This window comes from Loxodonta africana, chromosome X (assembly GCF_030014295.1).
Source record: "Loxodonta africana isolate mLoxAfr1 chromosome X, mLoxAfr1.hap2, whole genome shotgun sequence".
In the NCBI taxonomy this organism is placed as follows: domain Eukaryota; kingdom Metazoa; phylum Chordata; class Mammalia; order Proboscidea; family Elephantidae; genus Loxodonta; species Loxodonta africana.
The window spans coordinates 128,403,363-128,421,635 of NC_087369.1; the positions used below are offsets into that span (position 1 = coordinate 128,403,363).

Here is an 18,273-nt window from a genome sequence, read left to right on the forward strand (position 1 = left end):
GCTGAGGAGCAGTTTGGGGCACACTCTGAATTTCCCAGCACAAGCAATCAGTTCCCCCAACAAGGCCACACCCAAGAGTCTTCTTACCTGATGAGACCTGAAGACAGGTTCCCTCCCCCAATTAAGGGCACCTGGCCTACGGAAAGGGAATGAGGCCCACCTCAGCACAACATCAATCGAATAACTCTGCTCCTCTCTAAGACCCTGGCATTCCCTTTTGGCTGGAATGTTGCTTGGTCTAGAAAATATTTAAAAGAGAGGTTCTCCCCAGTTGTGGGAGCAAAACCCTTGCTCTCACCCAAATGCCCGCTCAGGGCTTCATTTCAACCCGAGAAAACTAGAAGCAAAAGGTGACCTTGCTAGGCCTTGCCAGGGAACTGGTGACAGGGCGGGAATGCATGGCCTCATTTTGTTGGCCCTGCCACCTGTTTCCCTCCCTCTGCCTGCCACTGGGGCTCCAAGTTGGCAGGCAGGTTGGGAGGGGGTGAGAACCTCTGAAGAGGCCATCTGGGAATGCCAGTCCCATAATAGAGGTGAAGAAGGTGGTCTTAGAGGCCCAAGGCTAAGCAACTGAAGTGTTGCAGGGACTCTGAGGTGAGTGAGAGAAGAGGACAGTCAGTAGGTACAGATTCTATGTCTTTGGTGGGGGTGAGGAGGTTGGTAAGATCACAAACTATCACATTTATTACCATTAGTAGTAGGAGTAATAATAATAACTACCACTTGTTGAGCGTTTATTGTGTACCAGGCACTGTGCCAAGCACTTTTCATGCATTTTTTCCTTTATTCCTCACAACCACCCTATGTAAAACACACACATTTTACAGAAGATAGATGAGGAAACAGAAACTCAGGGAAGTTGTGACTAGTCCAACGTCACACAACCAGAGCTTGGATTTCAGAGCCCAGTTGACTATAAAGATGCACACCCTTTACCTCTACCCAGCCTGCACTGCCCCTGCCCCAAGCATGGGCCCTGCCAGCCAAAAGGTCCATCAGGTGCCATCAGTTACTTGGAATTGGTTTTTCTTCACTCCACTTTTCTCTAAGAAAATTCGATTACAATTAGGGATTTGTTTAAGAGCATTTACTGGATGGGGTAGGGGTCATGCAAAGTACTGGGCTCCGAATCAGGAGAGAGAGCAGATTTTGTCCCTATCCCTGCCATGAAATTGTCACATGATTCCAGGAAGGCTGAATCCCCTCTTGGAGTCTCAGTTTCCACACTTGTTCAGACTCTACCTCTGCTCCCAGGCAGGAGGGATATGTGATGAGTATAAAACAAAGACTTAATGATGGGCCCTTGTGACCACATTCTCCCCAGTGAAGAAGTCCTGACAACTTAAAAGCATTCCACCTCCTCACCTTCCACCTGGGGTTCGCCTTCTGGTGAATCTACTGTAGCACTTGCCACCAGCCTCCATGTCTGATCAGAGACCCACTTAGGTCCTCCATGCCAGGAGGTGGTTCCTCACCAGTGTGCCGTCCAACCAAGCCAAGCCCTCTCACACCAAACAGGCATTGATGTCTTTTCCAATCACTTCTTTGAGATGACCTCGCTTTGCCTTTTTCTTCATAGTCTCCTCCCTCTCCTTCTTCTCAGCCCACTATTGCCCTGGGAATGCCATCCTTCTTTTCCCCTGGCATAAGTGCCTAATCCGCGCCAGCTGGCTTCTTCCTTGAACATGCAATTTTCCCCTTTGACCAACTTAGCATCTTCTGTTTTCTTCTGACCACCTTTTTTTTTTTTTCTTACGTATTCAAAGAGATGGAAGAAATCTTGAGGATCATCTACTTCAGTTCCCTCATTTTATTTTCATCCTTGTTCCTTCCTCTCTTCTTTTTTATTTTTACTGTCATGAAAATACATATAATGAAACAGACGCCATTGCAGTAGATTCTACATGTACAATTTAGTGACGTAAACTACATAGTTTGAGCTGTGCACCATTCTTGCTATCCTTTTCTAAATCATCCCACCACCATTAACATAAACTTAATGACCCTACTTTCTGTCTCCTTTTCATCCTCCTCCTTCCTAACTTCTGCATTTGCCACAGACCTGCTGGATTTGAGAGCTGGAAGTGACCTGAGAGATCATTTCATTCCACCTATCACTTAACAGATGAGAAAACTAAGACCAGGAGAGGGGAAGTAATTTGCTTGAAAACAGCCAGCTAATTAGTGGCACTGCTGGGACTCAAGTCCAAATCACCAACTCCTAGTTCAGTGCTCTTTCAACCACCCTTTTGCTGTCATAGCTTTATTGCTATAGTCCTTCTTGCTTGAAAAGTAACCCTCCCCTGCTGTCCAGCAAGATTCAAGATTGCTTGAACCCAGGGTCATACAGTGTCCCTGGGAAAAGGTAGAAGGAGCAGAGAGGCCTGTAATCACCCACATCCTCCATGTCCCATCCAGAAAGGCCCCAGCCTGGCCTTGCTGAGAGTGGTGACTATCAAGTATGTGTTGAGATAAAGCCATAGCCTCTCGGGTTCTCAGTTCATGGCCTAGACAGTGGCGTCAAAGCCTGAGCTGGCTGCAAAACGAGGTCAGTTCACTGTCCTCCCAATGGAAAAATCTTATAAAATCAATAGCACTTACAATGTCAACAGACCCAGAGACCTTTCCTCTGTTTGTTTTTCCCTCCTGTGCAGCTCTTTCTCACCCACCCTGCTGTGAAGGCACAGACAACACAGGAATCTGGCAAGGGAAATTGCACAGGCCAGCCCATAGCTCCCAGACCCCTGAACTGAAGGAGAGGGGGCATGTTGAGGTATGAGTAACTTGTGAAGACCCTGGCCAAGTGGTCCCCCCAGGCTCCCTCAGGCAATGCTAATCAGATCCAAGGCACACCCTAACAACTGGTATCTGGTGTGGAATAACCATAAGCTGCCCAAAGCTCCCGTAGAGCTTTGGGAAGCTAAGCCATGACCAACTTTACCACACTGGGCCTTCACTAAGGAAGAGAACAACTGGAGAGCCAATTAGACAACACTATGGAGCCTTCCTTCTCTGGGAAGTGTGTGAAGCCTTCAGACGCTTCTGAGTACAGATGTTGGCCCTTTTCCCAGACATCCTTTCCCCTGAATGGATGTATCCTACCTTCCTTTCATGTACATGAAGGGTGGTTGCCCCCATACTGTTATTTACACAGTCACAAAAGGCCTTCTTCCTCCCCCCTCCAAACAGGTCCCATCACAGAGCCTGAAGTTTCTACCATTAAATGCAATCCTTTATATGAAAGTATTATGAAGTTATTCTAGCCTGGATTCATCTGACAAATATTTATTGAGCACCTACTTTATGTCAGACACTGGTAGGTTCTGTCAGCTCTGCTTCACGCTATTGAAGACTACTGCATCTCATGAGCTCTCACTGAGTGTACAGGGCCAGATGAACTAGCAGATTTATTGCTATCAGGCAGAGGATGCTCAGGGATGAGATGTGGAAGGCAGGTTTAGAGCGTGGGCATGTGTCATGGTGTCAGTCTCTGGACATTGGGGTACTGAAGCATGGGCACTGGAATGGAGAGCTGGGAGACTCTTTTTCCATACAAACTCCTAAGACTAGGGACAAACATCACATCTTACCCCAGGGAAGTTGTCCTGGGAGGCTGCAAAAGGCAGAAGTGAATACAATTCCAGGGCCTTCCATAAGTAAGGGACAACTGTGCTCTCTGCCCTGAGTCCTGGCAGTGAAAATCCCTACCTGTTGGTCTCCCTAACAAGGCAAAGGATAGGACATGTTAAAAGAAGCAATCCTTTCTTTTCTGATATGTTCCCTAGGCACCTGAGTTTGGTTCCATTGCTGGTCAAGATGCACCAAGAGATTTAAAGGCTGCTCAGTAGCTCTTCAGTGGAAAGTTTTCCTGATTAAACACCCCAACCCCACCTCCAGAGTGCATGAACTAGATTTTGCAGCTCATCTTATCCTAGGCCAGGTGTTGGCCTTGTGCCTGCTCCCCCCAACCCTGCCCTCTGGATGATCTTGCTCAAGGACGCCAAGGGAGGTGGTGGCAGGGCCTGGGAGCAGAGCCCAGGTTTCCTGGATCCTGGCCTGGCACTCTTGCCCCCAGACCCCACTGCTTCTCCCTCTCCTCTCTTGCCCTTTGTACTGTGTTGTACCCCTGGAGGTGCATACCCCACACCCCACTAGCTTTCACTGGGCGAGATGTTTCTGGCCAACATCAGTCAATGGTTCAGCCATATGGGGCATAGGGAGTCTGGCTGTTTGCTGCCCCTGGGACCAGGCCCAGTGGTGGGGGAGGGGAGGAGAGGCCACTTTCCTGGTTTGAAAGCAGCAGAGCTGGGTCCCTAAGGCAGTCATTTTTATCAGGAGCCCTAAGTGTGGCTCCTGAGCTTGGCTTCCCAGAGCTAGAGCCAGGTCAATATGGGGCCTCCACCCCCCAGTCTTGTTGCTATGACACATGAGTCTACAAGTGCTGAGAGGCATTGTTGGGGCCGGATGCAAACGGCACGCAGCAGGGTCTAGCTGTGAGCCAGTTGGCCAGCTGACATTTCAGGGTCCAAAGAGCTTGTGTGTACTGGACAAGCTGTTTATTGTGGTCTTGGCACTGCCCAGCCCTTCAGACAGCAACAAATGCTCCCAAACTGGGAAAGGAGAGGAAATAAGGAATCAGCCATAGCCAAAGAAGACCTGGGATCTCTTCTCTCACACCATTTGCTCCCTGCAGCTGACATGCTGCTGGTGCCAACCGTCGGAAGTACTCCTGTGAGGGAACTGGAGGGGGCAAGCCCCACAACCTCCATTCATGAAGACCTAGATCACAAATCGTGTAAGTGCCCACATCAGCACCCTTCTGACTGCCCAGCTCTCAGAACCCATAGCTCATGGTAGGTCGAGTAATCAGTATTTGAACTAGGAATGAGAAATCTTGATGTCACAAGATTTAAACATACATAGGAAACATAGGAACAGGCACCCCAAGGCTTCAGGCTCTACACACACACTTGTGCTCAGGGAGATGGTCATAAATAGGCTGTGATAGAAACGGTCCTTCAGAGTCCTGGCCTGGTCCTTTCAGATACACTCAAGGTTGACAACACTCCAGGGGAAATGTGGAAATGGTATATGTGGTAAAGGCATCGGGTAGAGTGGAAAGGTAGACAAAGAAAACCCCAACTGAGTGAAGCCAGGAAGGAAGCCAGAGTCTAGAGAAGTTGTGGGGAAGGTGGAGCTTTCCAGAAGACATTTGGTCCCATGCCCATGAGCCGTCTAGTCTGTCCTATGGCCTGAGGGGAAGCCCTATTAGGGAGAATCAGGGATAAGGGGTTGAACTCTGCCGCGGACTCTCAACTTCTGTACCTTGTTCTACCCAGGATTGTGGCTGCCAGGGCTGGACAAACGGAATTGCCAAGGAGTCTTCTGAGTGTCCTGGTCTGGTTTGTCTGTGGTTTATCACATAGTCTATTCCATCAGCCCAGTTATGTGTGATAGACATCCTCGAAACACATACACAAGGTAATAACAATGAACAACAGTAGCTAACATTTGTTGAGCACCTATGGTGTGCCAAACATTATTCAAAGCACTTTATATATCTTTTCTCAATTAACCATCCCCCCCAAAAAAACTTTTTTTTTTTTAACCTCTATAGGTTGGTGTTATGCATATCATCTCCAGTTCACGGATGGAGAATCTGAGGTTCAGAGAGGCTAAATAATTTACCCCAAGTCACACCAGGTAGCAAGTGGCTGAACAGGCATTCAAATCCCTGTGCTCATTATACTACAGGTCCACTTGTGACTAAGCATACAAATGTGCCCATTTGTACAAGACTCAGAAGGAAAGAAGAGAGGGGCAAGAGGGAAGATCAAAGAGATTGGCCTGGGGAGAAGAACCATGATGGTGGGCGAGTGGGTGCGAAAGAGTGGGAGGATGGGCAGCAGAATGCTCACTAGACACCAGAATTTAAGATTATCTCAGTTTGCTACCTCACCCCTACTGGTTACCCCATAGCACCTCACATGGGTGCCCACCCTCTCACCAGTACTCACTTAGTCAAGCTCTGTAAAAGATGAAATAAGCCCAACGTGGCAACCACAGACCGAGTTGTCACCTCCCACTTGCTTTAAAGTGACTTTTCCAAAGATTCCCAGTTACCAGCCATTATTTAAGCCCCCAGCATGTGGCAGGCACTGGGGATGTAGAATGAACACAACAGGGATTCTGATCTTGAGGCATGGCCAGGATGGTGGGAGAAGTGTTAGTTTTCCCTTGAGCTCTCTCCAGGGGTCAACTGAGGCAGGGGTGCAGGCTGTGATAGGAAACAGAACAAAGTCTCCTGGCCTCAACAGGGATGGGGCTGCTGCCTTTAGCTCCTGGAGCCCAGCACTGCCACTCAAAGAACTAGGCATCTCCAGCTGGCACCATTATCCATATGGTTGCTTCTACAAATGCAGCTTGGAGCAAACTTTCAGGGCTGTGCTGGCCACTTGAGCTGGCAAATTGTGAGCCTGAATTGGGCTATGGCTGGGCAAAGGGATGAAGCCACAGGAGGTTACCCTTGCCCTCACTCTCCTTTGTGTCTGGTAGTGGGACCCCACCCCCAAAGGAAGGGGAGAACACCCCTCTTCAGCGCTCTACCCCACATTGTCTCCTCTCCCTGGGAAGCCCAAGGCTTAGAGAAATGAATCCAAGTAATTAACTAATTAATGAATATGGATGGCAAAGTTGCTGAGGTTGCTGGAAAACAACATGTTGCTGCCAACATACACAGCACAGCCAGGTACCCACCTCCCACTGTGGGCAAAAAGGAGGCTAAAGAGGGACTACTCTACTGTATCTCCCCAAGGCTCCAGCTGCAGCAGAAGCGCCCACTACCCAGCAGCCCCTTGCCCAATGCCAGGAGATCAGCTTCTGGGCAGTACGTTCCTTAGCGAGGGCTGCTCCCCTTCCCAGCTGGGGCTGTGATCTTGCTCAGTTGCTCGGCATCAAGAGCACTCTCTGTGGTCCAAGGAAGTCCGTCTGTGAGCTCTCCCAACGCAAAGTGCAAGGCTACAAGAGATAGATGGATGGAGACAGGAGAAGGGGAGAGAAAAGGGGAAGGAGAGACAGAGAGGCACACACAGCTGGCAAGAGCCCATCTCCAGCTGTTGGGCGGGCTGTTTCCTTTGATAAAGCACTTGGCAGTACTCCCAGTTCTGTAGTTTCTGGCCCGCAAAAGCACACCCGGAGCACGAGCCTGTCTGTGGGAGGACTTCAGACTTGCTTTGTTTTCTTTCTTTCTTTCTTTTTTAAGTTTTAGAAAATGCCCCTCCTCGTCCAAGGAATCTCATTCCTCCCCCACACCTGTGCCCAGTGAAGTTGTACCAGCAGGTGATGTGAGCTGGGCCTGTAGATGACAGAAAGTCAGTGCCACAGAGGCGCGTTTGAGGCCCTGGGGTGGGTGTGCAATGAGGCCTGGGCATGCACTCGCAAGCACATGTATGTGAGTAAGTGAGCGTGTGTGTGTGTGTGTGTGTGTGTGTGTGAGAGAGAGAGGGAGAGAGAGAGACTCTGAGTGAGACTGTGTATGTTTGTCTGAGAGGCTTTGCTTGTTTGTTGTGGCTGACACTGCCTTCTGTGTGGCACATTATATCACTGTTCTCCCTGCCTAGGCTCCTTCCAGCTCACTAATGTTTCCCTGGAAAGGATTGTGGAATAGGGGGGAGTCCCGGTGTCACGTGACCATGCAGAACAACAATCCCTCCCTCCAACTCCTGGCCCTATGGTTTTGTGGAAAACTGTTCCCCCCTCGCCTGTAAAAGGAGGAGTCAGGCTTGAAGGCCTCCAGGTCCCTGTGGCAGGGTCCCCTCCCCTTCTTTTTTTCCCTCAAGGCTCTTTTACAGCCGAGTGACAAAACACTCCCAGGTCCACAGTTGGACAAGCCCCCACAGGGCCTCTGTCCGAGTTTCCTAGATTCCTGAGGGGAACTTGATCCCACCCAGGGATCAGCACGGGCTCTTCTCATCATCCCCGAGAAATCCCCGCTTCTTGGGAACCCCAAGAGCAGCACCCATTCCCACCCACAGCCAGCCCCACAGTGCCAGCATTGCCAGTGTACCAGAGGGGACCTTTCACAGTTGTTCCCAATGTTGCTGAGGTCTGGCAGTCAAGCCCTCCCCATCCTGGGGGGAAATGGTGGCTGGAGCAGACGCAATAGAACTTCCCTCCTGCCAGCCCTGGGGGAGGCGGCTGCCCCCAGTGAAGCGCTCAGGGCTGCTGGGACTCCAGGGCAGCCATGAACGACTGGTCCACGGGCGTCTGTGGGCCCAAACCAGAGCTGTCTTTGGCCCTTAGGGATGAGAGAAACCAGTTTGGAAGAAGCAAACATAATACAAAAGCAAACATAACCTGGGAACTTTGGGCCAGCTTCCACACTGAAAGTCTCAAAGGTTCCTTATTTTTCCACGAACAAAAAGCATTTACCTTATAAAGAAAGAAAAAGGAGGACACTTTGACTTATAAAACATCAAAGCCAAAAGGCCCCTTAGGAATCATCTAGTCCAATCATTTCATCTTACATGTGGCAATTCTGAGGCCCAGAGTAGGAAAGGGACTTGTGCTGGTTAGTAGAAGAGCTAGGACTAGACGTCACGGCATGTCCCAATGACTTCTGGGTCCTGGCCATGGTTGGAAGAAGACATACCAACCTGAGGCCCAAGGAGGATTTTTTTTTTAATTGTACTTTAGATGAAGGTTTACAGCGTAAATTAGTTTCTCACTAAACAATTAATACACATATTGTTCTGTAACATTGGTTGCCAAACCCATGACATGTCAACACTTTCCCTTTCTCCACCTTGGGTTCCCCATTACCAGCTTTCCCAAGGAGGAATTTTAGAGCTCAAAAGTAGTAGAGGAGTTCCTGGGTGGTGCAAATGCTTAAAGCACTTGGCTGCTAACCAACAGGTTGGTGGCTTGAGTCTTCCCAGAGGCACCTTGGAAGAAAGGCCTGGTGATCTACTTCTGAAAAATCAGCCATTGAAAACCTTATGGAGTGCATTTCTACTCTGACATACATGGGGTCATCATGAGTTGGAATTGACTCAACAGCAACAGGTTTTGGTTTAGAAACAGTAGGCCCAAGTGCAGAGTTGGAGTGAAGAGTGCAGCTAGGAGGCTAGTGTGGGGGCTGTGAGCCCTCTAGACTCTTTTTGCCTGTCAACAGACATGCCTCTTGACACCTGCTGGGCCAGGTAGGCATCATACCCAGGGCTCAGCATCAAGACTGAACTGATTTTGGGTTGGAGCTGTCTTCACCCTTTCCAGAGTGTTCTTCCTACTGAGGCCTTAACGTCTTGAAGTGGGTGGAAGCCCAACCCTAGATTTTCCAGTGTCTGGAGGGGCGGGTAGTGTGGGGGGAAACTCAGGCATGTAGCCTTTATTACTCCTTTGGGATTCAGAGGCCACCTTTCTCCTTCTCAGCATAGACATAATACTCCAACTGAGGCCTGTGTGTGTAGCCTGAAGTGAACATGAAAGAGGAAGTGGCTAGGTGGGAGTTGCTTACCAGCTTTGAGAAGGTGATAAGCCATGGAGAGCTTTCTCAAGTTTGAGCCAGCTCTGGGGCCGGACTGTAAGCAGGTGGCAAGGTCCACAAGGCTGAACCCAATATGCTCAGGTCAAAATTAAATTGATCAGGTCTTTGCTCAAGCCATGGCTTAGGGCTGAAGCTGAGGCCACCAGTACTGCTGCCCCACCCTCTCTGATCTGGCCAAGTCTCCACTACTGCAAAGCGCCAACCTCTTACTATGGCCAGTGTAGAAACAGCACATGGTGCCTTTCTGCAACGGGGTAACATGGATGTCTGGGAGAAGCTCCATTAAAATAAAGAGCTCAGCATGGAAGATAACCATGCCCACTACTTTCAATACTTAAACACATGCTTTGGAAACCACTGTAACAATCTCCATTGCGCCCCCTCCCCCCGCACCAAGCCATTCTTGCTGATGACTGTAGTATATGTGAGACAGTTAGGAAAAGGTCCTTGACCTTCCACTCATAAAGCCCTGGGTCAAGATCTCAGACCGTTGCATCTCCCACCTACTCAATTCCATCTAGTGACAGAGTTCTTCATTTTATAGGACATTTTGGTATGTGTTATTTTGCATCTGTGGACAAATTCCCTCATAATTGTTCTCGAGTGATTTCTCTCCCCAACTTGACTCAAAGCTTCTCAAGGGTAGGAAGTATGCCTTTTTCTCCCTCTTCCTGTAGCACCCATCACAGTGGTATGTCCAAGAGGATGGTCTCAATAGTGCTTGTTTAACTCAGTAACAACAATCGGGAAGGCCAGTATAATTTCTGAATTCATCTGCAAGAGTATCCAGTGATGATGGAAATCTGCAGCTGGATGTATCCACTGCAGCAAAGAAAGGGCTATTCTTGAAGGAAGGCCACCCAAAGCCAACATGTCAGTTGACTTAACCATCCCCTCCCTGTCCCATCTTGCTGAAATAATAAATAATTTGTTGGGACAAGGGTGGAGTACCTCACATCAAGCAGCCATTAAGCCCAGGAGCTGGACATTCTATTTCCCAGCATCCTCTACTCTGTTTCATCTGTCTCTTTGGCAACAGGGTGTTAAACTGCTTTCTAGTTTCCTTCCAGGAGTTGCGGTCTCCCTGAATCTAGCTCTGTGACTACATTGGACCCAGAGTGAGTTATTGATAGGAAATTATTTGAAATTAGATATCATGTTTGTACATTAATATGTATTACCATATACTTTGTTAAGGATCTACATATCAGAAGATATAAGTGGACTGGTTTTGATGGTGCACACACTCATTTATGGGTGGGGACGCTGAGAGACTTACTTTTCCTAAAACATTCAAAGGAGAGATTTAGAACCGTCTCTAAGTTTCCCTTCTCCCTGCCCTGAGGGCCCACTTGCTTCACAAGTGGCTTCACAGACTGAGTAGCTAGAAGTATTTAATTTCTAACAAGAAGAATACAAAGGTAGCCTGGAGACCTATGTTACAACTAAAGCCTGAGAATTTAACAAATATCTCTGAAGAGTGAACCACTTACGATTAACCAAGTCATTAATTAGGGTCATGTTTACATTTCAATTGTCAGCCCCAAACATCTGTTTGTTTAAACGAGGTCACTTTAGTTTATTACAGTTATAGCTACTGGTGAGATAATCTGCTTAGATTTCACAAGTATGTGTGAATTGCCTACCTCAGCCGTTATTTTTACAGAATAAGAGTTCTCTTGAAGGCACAGGGTCAGACTAAAGATAATAAATGATTTTCCTTCTCAATAGAACTAAAAACAAGGCTTTAATTAATTCATCAAAATTCTAGGATTGAATGTCTATATTACATTTCTTGACTACGTTAATCTGTCCAACGGTGACCCACAGGATTCCCATTGATCCAAGAACAATCTTTAGGCAGACATTTCATTGGCTCCAAAATTGTTTCCCAATCATTGAGCACTGCCCTTCCCAATGGTGGAGTCACCCCCACTTTGTTGGAAGAGACTGCAGGCGGCCTGAGAGAAGGGGCACGTGGGGAGGAGGAGAGGGTAATAGAAATCATGAAACAGAGAAAGGGGGGATATATGGTAGAAAATATCTCTAAGAAGGAGGAAGCAGAAGCAGAGAAATGAAGGATGCTCTAGAAGTGGAAAGGATCCCTGGGTGGTACAACAGTTAACATCCTCAGCTGCTAACGGAAAGGCTAGAGGTTCGAGTCCATTCAGGAGTGCCACAGAAGAAAGGCCTGGCAAGCTACATCCAAAAAATCAACCATTGAAAACCCTCTGAAGCAGTGCTTTTCTGACACACATGTGGTCATCACAAGTCACAACTGACTCCACAGCAACTGGTTTAGAAGTGGAGGAAAGGAAATGGGGGCCAAGATGGTTCTCCCAGGCAAACCTAAGACTGAGGACAGTTCAGGCATACACACACACACACACACACACACACTTACGCACACAAACATATACTTTCCTCACCTGGACTCTCAAGTCCCATGTACAGGAATAGATGCAGAGAGAGTTACACACATATATGTCACACACACAAGAACACCAGTCCACCCAGATGATATCTTTCCAGCTGTCCCTTCACAAACACAGGTACCCCCCCACATAAATGTATTTATCGTACATTTTTCTGTACCTTTTTTGCATGCAATTTAAACATTTTTTACATATATCCACATTATTACCAAAAGCCCCTCCACACACTTAAGTCCTTACATAGGCAACAGTTACACACATACACACACTCATCCACACCCTCCTTCCCAACAAAGGCAAAAAGAGTTTGTGCTCAATACATTCTTAGTGCTTTCTTTCTTGGTGGATGGATTTGAAAGTGTGACTGGATGGCCAGGCGAACTGGAGAAGAACTTTTTCTAATGGTTCTAAGCTTGGTGGAAAAGTCCATCAAGGACATTTGAAATCCCTCATAGAGTTCACTCCCTTGGCCTATAGACAAAAGACACCAGCAGTAACATTTAGTGACTGCCAAAAGCTTCTAAGATTCTCTTGGTCCTGCTATGTTAGCTGACATTTGCAAGGAATCCTGGGTATTTTGAACTAGGATCATTTAGTTTAAGAAACAAAATAAAACAAAAACAAAAATCTTTCCCTGACATTTAAGAACAGTACTAAAGGACATGTCCAAATTAAGCTGGCAGGCCTGGCCTAGGGTAAAGTGGCAAAAAAGGAACGACCCTGTCTGTCCTCTTGGAGCCTGCTCCCTTCCCCTTTGCCAGAGATGCCCTGAGACCTCATTTTGTCCCCAGCTTGGCTTATCCTGTCTGGCCACAGAAGACTAGAACTGGGCAATGGCCTTTGGATTTGACTAGAAGGAAGTAATTGGCAAGCTTAGAGGGAGCAGTGGGTCTATTAGATATAAGCAGAATGTAGTGCAACATTGAAGGGTGGGCACTGTGATCTGTACAGTGCAGTCTGCATAAGAAATCTAGGGTCCAGTGGCTTTTTGTCCAAGTCCTGCTAGCCTGCCCATTATGAAGTTCAAATGTGGCTTGGCTGAAAAGCAATCAGATCTGTTATTGACACTGTTTCATTCTGAATAGCACAGAGGACTAAAGGCTTTCTTTACTTAGTTCATTAGTTAGCTAACAAGCATTTTTCAAGCACCTACTGTGCATGGAGCACTGTCCCAGACACTCAGCTGTTGCTATTGCTGCTCCTGCTATTGAATTTCTGAATACAGGCTGTTGCCAGACATCCAATTTTCTGAGTGCTTGCTCTGACAGGGAACAATGACTAATGAACCAAACATCAGGGAGGGCCCTCTGATCTCCGGCATAGAACATGCCCATAAAGGCAGAGTCTAATTTGTTCAGCAAGCAGCTGCCAATTCTTCTGGGATCTTAATTACCTGGGGCAGTTTATATAGGTGAATCCCCTTGGGAGAGAAACACTGGGCCCTGTCTTTCTCACACCCTATCATACTCCAGGCCCTATAAATGGCTTTAACCTCCAGCCATTGCACATGGGGACAAGGTCCAGGTCATAGCAGTTCACCAGGGAGGCATTTGGGCACCTCACACAGCCCTCCTTCACACATCTACATACACACACACACACACACACACAAAGAGAGAGAGAGAGGCAGCCAGGTACTGTAGCGGAAAGCACTCTGGCGTGCAAGTCAGGAGATACGAGTTTGAATCCAGCTCTGCCTGTGCTTCTCTGTGTGACGTTGGGCAAGACTTCTCTGTCTCTGGGCTTCTGTTTTCTCTGCTGTAAAATGAGCAGTTACACTAAATGATCTCCATGGGCTTGCCAGTGCTAGGACTTGAAATCCTGCTCCATGAGCTTCGAGACAGCTGTGTGACAAGGTCAGGTTTGTACAGTCGGGGTGAGACAAGGTGGGGGCAGTGGTTGGCTCAGGAATGGCAGCAGCTGCCATCATGCAGAAGAGAAAATCCCTCTGCCTCCTTGGGTCAGCTCTTCCCAAAGTCCCATAAACAAACAAACAAAACAAGACAGACCTATTGCCGTCAAGTTGATTCTGACTCAGAGTGACCCCTATAGGACTGAGTAGAACTGCCCGCATAGGGTTTCCAAGGCTGTAAATCTTTACAGAAGCAGACTGCCACATCTTTCTCCAACAGAGCATCTGGTGGGTTCAAACCGCCGACCTTTTGGTTAGCAGCTGACCTTTTGGTTAGCAGCCAACCTTTCGGTTAGCAGCTGAGTGCTCAACTACTGTGCCACCAGGGCTCCCCAAAGTCCCATACTACTTAAGAAAGACTTCACAAACCCAGCTGGTAGAGCTGGCAGCACTGTGGGCACTGCTGCTCCCTTCCGTCTCATCTCCCTCCCCCGTCATTCCTTTTATAACCCTTGTTCCAACTCTTGTTCCTTTTAACCAGCCCTTCAACTCACACTGACTATGTAGTTCCCTTTAGCAAGCTCTAGAGAGGCCAATGATTAAATGGTCTCAAGAATCTCGCCTAGTCTGTAAAATGTAAATAACAGCCCCTGCTCTGGCGGGCTTCACAGGCTGTTGAGAGGATCAAATAAGATAAAGTCTGTGAAAGTACTTTGGAAATTATAAAGTGCTATGTAAATGTGAGGGATTATCATTAATGATGGGTGGGGTGGCAGCCACGTGACACAGGAGTAGAGTGCCAACTTGCCTGCTCTCCTCACCATCTTAACTGGGTGAAGCCATTGGCATATCCTGCCATCCTGTAGCCAGCTAACACAGAGGTAGGGACTCAGCTATTTGATCAGTGTTACTCCCCATTGTCCCCTAGCAGAGTTCAGAGACAGAGGATGCAGAATAGGTTAATTCTGATATGGAAGCCAAAAAGGCCTAGAGTAGTGACTAGACAAACAAACAAAAATTAGCGGATCCTTTCTTTCAAACAGATTCTCACAGGGAAAACCCAGTTTATAAAAGAGATGACAGCAGAGCTAGTTTGGTAGAAGCTGGGGTGAAAGACATGAAGCCCCACTTACTGGGCCCTGTACTTGCCCTTGAGATCATTTCAGTGGACCCTTCAGGCTCCAAAGGAGCACAGGGGAAAGCCGGGAGTGTGGAGCAGGAGCTCTTGCCTAGCATCTGGTGGACCTGGGCATCCAGGGGGCAGCCACAGCTAGGCACTGGGGGAGTCGAGGCACAGGGTACATAGAAGAGGGGTAACAATATGCTATAGAAAGGCTTACAGAGGGGGAGCAACACCCAGTTTTGTCTAGGGTCCCAGGCTTCCACCTTTGGTACTCTAGAAAGGGCTTGCAGCCTTGGCAGTCAATGCTGGAAGGCTTATTAAAACCACAAATCCAGAAATGGGTAAAACAAAGCCCAGACCAAATGAATGTGAGCAGCACTCCCGGTTTCTCAATTAACTTTGTGGAGGAAGGAGTCGCTCCCCACGGTGAGTCTGCTGAATCAGCTCCTCCAAAGGCAACCTATGGTCCCGCCATGAATGACCATCCTGGCATGGTGAAGAAGAAAAGGCCAGAAAGAATTGCCCTGCCATCTTTTGGTGGGTTCAGTGGCCAGGCAGACAGAAACCTGCCACCAGTGTAGGAGCTGAGCAGAGGAGAAGCAGTGGAAGTGGTGGGTAAGGTGGCAGAATAAGTATAGTGGGTAAAACAGTGGACGCAACATTACAGGTAAGGAGTATTGCGCCTGGCCAGAACTGGAGCCTAGAAACAGGAGACATAGAACAAGTTGAGAGAACTGCGGGGTTGAGGGATGGGGAAACAGACAACAGCTCCCTGCTGGAGCACTTGCCCCATTTTCCCATCCTCTCCAACCAAACAGGCTCAGCAATAGGGGGCATCTGATCGACTACGCAGAAATTGATCAGATCCTGCAGGTACAAAATCAAGGACCCAAGCTGGATAGAGGTATGTGTGCCCAAGACATTCACACAGCCAGGAGATGGGTGGTTTGTGACTCCTTGAGGCAGGTGGAAGAGAGTCAGGGATTTTGTTAGAGTTACTGTAGCTGGGAGGATAAAATAATGATAATAATAATACAATCACTTTAGAGTAAATTAAAATCCTAGAAACATCCAGTGCTGGTACTTCTATATTATTGAGACCATTTTCAAAAGACCAGAATCTTTCTCTAGGAGATTCTTATTCCACATGTGTCTTCCCCTGATTCTTTTTCCACATGTGGTGGCCTAGAGCTCCTTCTCAAATTACCCTGAGGTAGCTGCTACAGAGACATGTTTGCTGTGCCAGGGCTGAGCAGGAAATGGGGAACCCAGAGCAAGGGATCAGCAGCAAAAGCTATTTGTGCTCGAAGGAAACGAGAGCATTTGGAATTCTGGTGTCCTTGGATGAGGGGAAGAGCTTGTTATATTGGCCCAGACGGTCTTTGTCCCTGCTCTTCTGGAAGGGAGCAGTGGGACCATCTTGGAAAGTGTGTTGGATGAGAGAATCACTTGGCTAGGGGTTACTTCCCCTGCATAAGCCTGTGTGAGCACAGACACTGGGAAAGAGATGGAGAGAGGAGCTCCTGAGGGGCCTAGAGGGGAACAGAACTCCAGGAGGAAAGAAGAGCAAATGAGCCAAAAATAGCTTTGCAACAGACCCCTAGAAAGAACTGTAACCTTTGTTCTGTAAATGGTTAGAGCTCCTCCCTTCAAGCAAGAATGGTTTTGCTATTACAAGTAATTGCCTCAGTTTTGCATTCTCAAATATTTAAAAAGTCAACTGAGTCAGGTACACACTAGGAGGAATTTCCAGTTTCTTCCCCGCATCCTCCAAAAAGTGCCTGCCTGTAGGGAACAGAGGCCTAGGCAGAAATCAGGCACCTGTTTGAAGGCTAAACTGGGGACTTCACCCTGACACCCCACCCCCTGTTGCATCTTGTGTTTGGGCTTATATGGGGATTAGGAGAGAGGTAATTCAGATTTTCCCTGTTCCCTCTGCTAATGTCAACCACATCCCTAAGGATGGCCTTACACACAGATGGAGAGGGTGGCTGACTACATAGCATGATGTGAGGGTTTGCTAAAGGTCAAAGGGACCTTGCTGCAAAAGCTCAGTTCCACTAGCCCCCCACTACTAACTCTGCACTTCTCACTTTGCTTATTCCTTTTGAAGGTCCACCACTGAAACAGAATTGTGACTTGGGAGAGGAGTGTATTCAATATTACTAGCCATTTTCACCAGAGCTTGATTCATTTTACCACCTCAGCATTAGCAGAAAGCAAGACCCTGAGGAGGAAGGGCAAGGGGCCAGGGGGATGGGGAAAATTCTGGAACGTGAGCTGTCATCCAATAGTCGGGAGTCCAGAGCAGGTGGAAAGGGGATAGTTTGAGGGCGTCTCTGCTAGAAGGGAGAATGGGGGAGAAAAGGAAGTGTCAAAAAAAAAATCCTACCCAGTGAACCATTTTCTGAGAGATATGCCTACTTCCTCTATCCTCAATGAAAATGTTACAGATTTGGCAATTAGGCTTACAACAAGGAAGATACAATCTCCTCTCCAGACAGAGGCATTTCCCTAGAATTCACACTCATCTCTTCCCACGCAATGCAGGGACCATGTGCTGGTGAGGCAGGACTAGGCTTGGGGCCTCGGTGGCATTCACCTTTCCTACTGGGCTTTCAGGCACCTCTTGCTTTCTAAGAAGAAGAGCTATGAAAACAGTATTGGCACTTTGTCATAGTTCTTTTGTTAAATGCCTGAATCTCTAGGCTGTAATCTTTATGGAGGGAGCCCTGGTGGCCCAATGGTTAAACACTCACCTGCTAACTGAAAGGTTGGCAGTTTGAACCCACCCAGCAGCTCTGCAGAAGAAGAGACCTGGCAATCTGCTTCTGTGAAGATTACAGCCTAGGAACCTCTATGGGGCAGTTCTACTCTGCCCTATAGTGTCACTATGAGTCGGAATCGGCTAGATGGCACACAACAACAACAACCTTCACAGAGGCAGGTCACCAGGTGTTGCTCCCATGGAGCTACTGGCTGGGTTTGAAAGGCCAAACTTTTAGTTAGCAGGTGAGTGCTTAACAGTTGTGCCACCAGTGCTTCTCTTTGTCATGGAAGGGGAGGGAATTGCTCCTCTAGCCAAACCCCTGCCCTGGAGACCAAGGATAGGGAAGGAATGCATTTGGAGGCCAGGGCTTTTTCCTGGCCTGTCTCTACCAATGCCCAGCACAGACTTGAGCAGAGAGGGTGCTCCCAAAGACAGCTGGGTTCTACTTTTCAGCCAGGGGCCCTTTGCATTGGAGAGGTAGAAGCCATCTGGACAACCAAAGCCCTAAAGATGGAGAGCTGCCGTGCAGCTCAGATTCCCCAGAGACAC

General features: G+C 48.0%; 1 protein-coding gene across 2 annotated transcripts in view; it reads right to left on the reverse strand.

Moving 5' to 3' along the window:
* Positions 1-18,273, reverse strand: part of TSC22D3 (TSC22 domain family member 3) — a 62,208-nt gene that overhangs the window by 22,227 nt on the left and 21,708 nt on the right. The window contains exon 2 of one of the 2 annotated variants that reach the window (XM_064278662.1): positions 1-18,273. This exon is cut by the window's left edge and continues 18,206 nt beyond it; it is cut by the window's right edge and continues 19,485 nt beyond it. The exons of the other annotated variant lie outside the window; for it this stretch is intronic. The gene's annotated coding sequence lies outside the window, so the exon portion shown is untranslated. 2 annotated transcript variants of the gene reach the window in all.